The 6,266-nt window shown below is 41.7% G+C and overlaps 1 protein-coding gene across 4 annotated transcripts in view; it reads left to right on the top strand.

Moving 5' to 3' along the window:
* Positions 1–5,268: 5,268 nt before the first annotated feature.
* Positions 5,269–6,266, top strand: part of si:cabz01090165.1 (LRR and FN3 domain-containing protein) — a 134,588-nt gene continuing 133,590 nt past the window's right edge. For all 4 annotated transcript variants that reach the window (XM_020051179.2, XM_020051090.2, XM_020051076.2 and 1 more), the window contains exon 1: positions 5,269–6,103. The gene's annotated coding sequence lies outside the window, so the exon portion shown is untranslated. The remainder of the gene's footprint in view (positions 6,104–6,266) is intronic.

Here is a 6,266-nt window from a genome sequence, read left to right as displayed (position 1 = left end):
GGGAGATTAGAAATGCCTGTGAGCTCAACTGAGGTAGAAGGCCGGAAGAGTGGTATACTCTGAAGGCCCGTATAATCAGGAAATACCACTGCCATGAAGGGGTGGACCTGGACCGCGACAATATTTAGGTAGGTGCCACATGTCAAATTGACATCCACATGAATGTCAAGGCCCAGGGTTTCCCAGGAGAACATTGTCCAGCGCATCACACTCCCTACACCAACTTGTCATTTTCCCGCAGCGTATCCTGGTGCCATCACTTCGCCAGGTAAGTGGCACACACGTCCGCGGGCATCCAAGTGATGTTACAGAAAATGGGACTCATTGGACTAGGCCTTCTTCCACTGCTCCAAGGTCCAGTTCTGACGCTTGCATGCCCATTGTAGGCGCTTTCGACAGTGGGCAGGGGGCATCATGGTTACTCTGACCAGTCTGCAGCTATGCAGCCCCATACACAGCAGGGTGTGATGCACTGTGTGTTGTGACACATTCCTCCTGTAACCATCATTAAAATGCAGCCCTTGTCAAAGTTGCTCAGGTCTTTACTCCTGCCCATTTCACCTGCTTCCAACACGTTGACTACGAGAACTGATTGTTCGCTTACCATCTACCCAGACCTTGACATGTGCCCTTGTTAGGAGATGCTCAATGTTATTTGCTTCACCTGTGAGTGGTCATAATTTTTTGGCTCATCAGTGTCTATATATCTTATTTTGGAGTTGCTCTCTCTCTAATGGGAAATACAGAAGTTGTGGTTTAACCATAATATTTGTTTTTTTAGCAGGGTTTTCCTCATACAGTATAGCAATGTCCAATAGGAAAAATCCAAGCTGATAACTTTAGGTCCGAAATGTCAGACCTCTAGTATAATAACAGTGCTTATGGCTAGCCTTATACTGAGTTCCCAATTTTCTTGAATGGATGGCAAATGTTTGAGAGTTACTTTGCAATTGTGATAGCCCACTAGATTACTAACTAATCTTGGAAAAAGCAAAATATCAATTTATTTCATAACAAAGAACTTTAGACATATAATGAATGCTTTATGAAAATAGAAAATTACCAAAATGTACTAATTAGCATTGAATTCATCAAACCAAATTACATCTCATTTATTTTATACAAAACAGTATTACCATGGTCCAATAGAGAGAAGTTTAACTAATCATCTATTTTCTTTTGGCGAAGGAGAAACAAGCTTTGTGCCTATAAGAAAATCCAATATGCAGCTTGAGTTTGCCGAAGGTTCTCTATATGGGTTCTCTACAACTTCTCATCCATCTAAACCCTGGATATTTGTGGGTTTTGACATGCTCTATGGAGTGTCCTTGTAAGGTAGCAATAATGTTTTAAAAGTATTCCGTATTAAAAAATACCATGGATTTTAGAGGAATTCAGAACACACTTCAAATCGAATGATGTTATTAAAAGCTTTTTGAGGTTTTTCAAAAGCGATCAACCGATGAGCAGTATTAAATTCAGGGCAACAAGAATATGCCTCTGGGATCAAAATCTTAGTTGTCAGTTCAGGGTTGAACAATTAAATTTATTACAAAATGTTTCTACGTAAAAATAAAAAAAAACATTATTAAAAACATATATTGATTTTTTAGCACTTACATGCATTAGTCTTTGACATATAGAGTTAGGTACGGAAATATTTGGACACTGACACAATTTTCATAATTTAGCCTCCGTACGCCACTACATTGGATTTGAACTGAAACAACCAAGATGCAATTGAAGTGCAGACTTTCGGCGATAATTCAAGAGGTTGAACAAAAATGTTGTATGAAATGTTTAGGAATTGCAACCATTTTCATACACAGTCTAGGGGTTCAAATGTAATTGAACAAATTAACACAATCATAAATAAAATGTCAAGAACCCTTTGCAGGCAATGACTACTTTAAGTCTGGAGCACATGGACATCATCAAACGCTGGATTTCCTCCTTTGTGATGCTTTGCCAGGCCTTTACTGCAGCTGACTTCATTTGTTGTTTGTTTGTGGGTCTTTCTGACGTAAGTTTTGTCTTCAGCATGTGAAATGCATGCTCAATCAGGTTGAGATCAGGTGATTGACTCGGCCATTGCATAATATTTCACTTCTTTCCCTTAAAAGAAGTCCTGGGTTGCTTTCGCAGTATGTTTTGGGTCATTATCCATCTGTAAAGTGAAGCGCCGTCCAATCAACTTCACTGAATTTGGCTGAATCTGAGCAAACAATATATCCATTTACACTTCAGAATTAATCTGGCTGCTTCTGTCTTATCATCAATACACACTGGTGACCCAGTGCCATTGGCACATCCAGCCCTTTTTATGTTGCAGAGTCACCAGTGAGCTCACCAATGTACCAAACTGTTGTTTTGGCTCTTAATGTTCCTGCTATCTCTCTGATGGATTGATTTTTTTGTCACCTAAGGATGGCCTGTTTCTCTTGCATTGAGAGCTCCTTTGACCACATGTTGTGGGTTCACAGGAACAGCTTCCAAATGCAAATGCCACACCTGGAATCAACTCCAGACCTTTTACCTGCTTAATTAATGAAGAAATAACGAAGGAATAGCCCACACATGTCCATGAAACAGCTTTTGAATCAATTGTACAATTACTTTTGGTCCCTTGAAAAAGTGGGGGCTACATATTAAAGAGCTGTAATTCCTAAACACTTCCTCCAATTTGGATGTGAAACCCCTTAAACTTTAAGCCCATATTCATTATTTAACTGCACCTTGAATATATTTTGGTAAGCAGACAAAATAATAAAACTTGTGTCAGTATCCAATTATTTCCAGACCTAACTGTATAAGGTATTATTTTAAATGTCCACGTACAAAAAAATATACTGTATGCAATGTACACCTCTGTTTCCAGTACACATATTAATACCTCACATGGACTGCCCTCTTCAGTTGAAACCACATGTCTTCGATGGGTTTTAAGTCTGGAGACTTAAGGGGGTAGTTGATTTTGAGGCCAATTAAAAATGTCTTTTCAAGTGCACTTTGGGTTATTGTCTTACTGGAAGATGCATTTATAGACAAGTGTTAGCCTTCTGGCAGGGGAAGCCAGGTTCTAATACATTCTAGTGGGGCTTACTGGATAAAGATAATGATACTACTGACCTTAAAAAAAGGCCCATGACCAATGAAAACAACCAACCACATTTGACAGAAGGCATTAAGTCATTTTCTGCTTGTGCATTTTTCCTTCTGACGGCAACCCACCACTGGCTTAAACCCCACTAGCCTCAAAATGTTTTCAGACCCCTTCACTTTCTCCCAATTTTTTTGCCATCAATCCACACACAATACCCGATAATGACAATCAAAAAGCAACCATCGCTTCCTTAATAACTGACTCCACAATCTTCATTTATCAGAGGATTGACTAGTTGGGTTTATAAAATGATTGGTCTGAAAGCGTACATTGTGTATACTCTGAGGGCAAGTGGTCCCCTGCTTGGGCAGTTTCTTTTGGTGTCCCTCAAGGTTTGATTCTTGGGCCAACACAATTCTCTGTTTATGTTAATGACGATGCCCTTGCTGCCGGTAACACCCCCATCCACCTTTCTGCAGATAACACACTCATATACAACTGGCCCCTCGGTGAACATTGCCTACTGGCCGTGTAGACATCCTTTCTCTCCTGCCAGTCCTCAACTGCAGTCACATAGTCTTTAGGTTTCCCGAGAAAAAGCTCCTTCATAAGTTCGATGTAATTCAACACTCTGCCATCCACTTTGTTACCTCTGTTACCTTCAACACTCAATGTTGTGACCTTTACACCCTGGTTAATTGGCCCTCCCTTCACACGTGACACCAGACTCTATGGTACCAACTTATTTCTAATTCACTTTTAGATAAATGCTCCCTCCACCTTAGCTCTTATCTGATATTCTAATGGCAACCTGTGCCCCGAAAGATACTAATCTCTTGTTATTCCTAAAGCATATTTTCCTATGGCCGAAACTGTATTGCTACCAATGACTAGAATGAGTTGCAAAAGACTCTGGAGCTGGATGTGCTCATCTCACCTTACTTCTTAAAAAGAATAATTGAACTGGCTGCTGATTCTCCTGTTCCTATCTGCACATGTGGTCCCCGGTCCCACTGTATTTATTTGAAATCTGATGGATCGACTGATCTTCCTTGTCGATTCATTGCCCCAATCCAGGTAAAGCTAGTAGAAGCTTTGAAGTGGTGATCGCTGCCAAATCTTCTTCTACAAAGTACTGAATAAATGGTCTGAATATTTATTTTGATGAGCGATTTTTATTTTTCAACAAATTGACAAGAAAAAACTTGTTTTTGCTTAGTCATTATGTGTGTAGATTTTATGGCAAATAATACATGTAATAATTTATTAATTACGTCTATAACACAACCAACTGTGAAGAAAGTGATGGGGTCTGAATACATTCCGATGCCACTGAATGTTCCATCAGCCTTTTCCTCTGCCTTATGTTCTCTCTGCCATCTTCCTTATCCTAACAGAATATTTAGCTGAGGGAACATATTGCCGAGGGGAGCACAGGGCACAGCGAAAATATGGTTGAGAGAACATAGGGTTGAGGGGTTACACAGGGCTCCTCGGAGGAGACCAACATTGGTGCGTGTCCAAATGTATCTACATTCATGTCATCAGACCAAAGCGTCGTTTCCAATCCAAATGCCAATGCAATTTAACAAACCCCCATGGGTTTACATGTGTTGCACGGCGGAGGAACTCAGTACCCGTGTAATGATCTACAGTGGGAAGAGCATGCCTTGTATTCGCACGGGACTGTGATAGTAGGCTACTCCGTAAAAAGCTCAACACGCGAGGCGTATTTTGTGGTAATTAAAATTCACAGGCGCATAGCCATCTACATCAATTTATCGCCCAATCTCTCACGCGCGCAATTCTTTACTTCTATTACGTATTTAAGGGAAAAGACGCAAATTCTTCATACTTGTTTAACTAAACCGGTCCACGAATAAAGACATGGGATACGGAGGGGTGCGACAAGTTTCTCTCTGCAAACTACAAGTAGTGGTCAGCAAGCAGTGAGCCACGTGGAAAAGGCTCGCCTGAGGGAATGAGGACTGTGGAGGTAGGATATTGGACTGGGCGTGTCTGCCCCTGCAAGTTCAGAGTTGGGATTGCGTCTGTCACCCCACCAGCTCTCTTACCTAGGGTGATACACAGAAACCCTCTGGGCGAGTTGTTACGTAGCGTAAATCATTCACGCAGTCATTTGTGATTCGCCTAGTTGGCCTACCCACATTGACACGAATAGGATATCAAGCGACAGCGCTCCATTTCCTTATTAGGACATTCCTTCACTTGATAGGCTATTGCTTTATTTTGACTGGATGGATTAACAAACAGTGGTGGGTTTGTTGGTGGTTGTAGGAGTAGGAACCCTTCGTGGATTTTGGAGCACCGCGACATGACTGTACCTTGTATTTTGGACAAAGTTCAAGGTTACCGCATCATTTTTCCCCAAATGCATTTGTGATTGTTTTTGGATAATAGTCCCGTTATTTATATTCAATGGAATGTGTTTCTAACCATTGTTTGATTTATTTGATCTATTTGGGAACGGAGAACACATTTCTAAAGAACGTCGTAGCACGGGATAACATGTATTAATGCGATCAGCTTGTTAGTCAAGGACATCGTGCATCAGCTTGTTCGTCAGTGCGACGGAGGTGGAGAGGCATTGCCGCCCAACACAGTGGAAAACGAACAGGTTGAAGACCTCCCAGAGTAGCATTCGAGCATTAAAATTACATGTAGCTTTGTTATTCTTGTGTGCTTGATTTCCAGACCCGTGGCCAGTGTGCGTCCAGTGAGTTTGCAAGACCTCTTGTCTGGGTGTGCGTCTTTTCGCGCTCAGCCATTTCCCTGCGCTGCCCACTCAGTATTGAGTTCCTGACTGGCGCTGCTACGGAGCAACCCCTCCGCCCGCCGCCTCGGTTTCACCCTGGGCACTAGCGGATTCCTCGGTGTGAGGACAGAAGCGCAAAGTTTGACACTGATCGCTAGTCATCGGGCATTCTAGAGCTGCGTCTATTTCCTTTGTGGGACAGGAGAGGTCTGAAACCGACGAAGGTAGGCTAACTGATAACGTGTAAATCATGTTTTACATATGTTCAGAAATTAGATGTCGGTTTCTGCGACTTGGTAGACAATATCTCATCAGAAAAACCCGTACTCTGCAGCATACTTATAAGTTGAAGACACGAACAAATGATAACAGCCTGGAAGGCAATGG

This window comes from Esox lucius, chromosome 1, assembly GCF_011004845.1.
Source record: "Esox lucius isolate fEsoLuc1 chromosome 1, fEsoLuc1.pri, whole genome shotgun sequence".
Taxonomy (NCBI): Eukaryota; Metazoa; Chordata; class Actinopteri; order Esociformes; family Esocidae; genus Esox; species Esox lucius.
This window is presented reverse-complemented; position numbering and strand designations above follow the sequence as displayed.